The sequence below is a fragment of the Schistocerca serialis genome, chromosome 2 (assembly GCF_023864345.2).
Source record: "Schistocerca serialis cubense isolate TAMUIC-IGC-003099 chromosome 2, iqSchSeri2.2, whole genome shotgun sequence".
NCBI classification, from domain to species: Eukaryota; Metazoa; Arthropoda; class Insecta; order Orthoptera; family Acrididae; genus Schistocerca; species Schistocerca serialis.
The window spans coordinates 1098930026-1098930919 of record NC_064639.1 but is presented as its reverse complement, the minus strand read 5'-3'; the positions used below and the strand labels follow the sequence as shown (position 1 = coordinate 1098930919).

Sequence of the window (894 nt, the reverse complement as noted above, 5' to 3'; positions counted from 1 at the left end):
TGGGGGGGGGGGGGGGCGGCTATATAAAAGACAAGGTGTACAGCAGTAACCCCAAAACCATTACTCAACCGAGAACAGCCACTGAAGAGGTCATCGGCCGCATCGATGTTCCGACACTTCAGCGGGTCATTCAGAATTTTGCTGTTTGTTTGCGCCATATCGTAGCCAATGATGGCAGGCATGTCGAACATGTCATCACCTAAATCCGAATATCTGTAGTGACTTTCAAATGTTGGATAAAGTGTGTGCACAACGTAATTTGTAATTAATTTACGGTTTTTCATATAGTTCGGTAATTATCCCATGTACCTAGAAATTTACTGCGTTCCCTCGTTGTACTGATGGGCAAACGGCCTTGCCGCAGTGGATACACCGGTTCCCATTAGATCACCGAAGTTAAGCGCTGTTGGGCGTGGCCGCCACTTAGATGGGTGACCATCCGGGCCGCCCTGCGCTGTTACCATTTTTCGGGGTGCACTCAGCCTCGTGATGCCAATTGAGGCGGTACTCGACCAAATAGTAGCGGCTCCGGTCAAGGAAAACCATCGTAACGACAGGGAGAGCGGTGTGCTGACCACACGACCCTCCTACCCACATCCTTAGCTGAGGAAGACACGGCGGTCGGATGGTCCCGATGGGCCACTTGTGGCTTGAAGACGGAGTGCTCGTTGTACCTAGTACGACGTTATGGCAATTATTGCACGTGGGCGTCATGGGAAAATAGCCATTTGCATCTACGAACAAAACATTCGTCTCCGTAACAGCATTTTGTGGAGGTCGTGGGTGAACACAAGAAGTCTATATAAAATTTTTCTGAGTAGGGTACCCCTAATAACGTAAAAAAACTGTTTCTGTAGAAACCAACGTTTCGGCCATCGTTACAGTGGCATTCTT

The 894-nt window shown here is 49.0% G+C and overlaps 1 pseudogene; it reads left to right on the top strand.

The window, feature by feature from the left end:
- Positions 1 to 345: 345 nt before the first annotated feature.
- LOC126459189 (5S ribosomal RNA) lies at positions 346 to 463 on the top strand (annotated as a pseudogene).
- Positions 464 to 894: the final 431 nt, after the last annotated feature.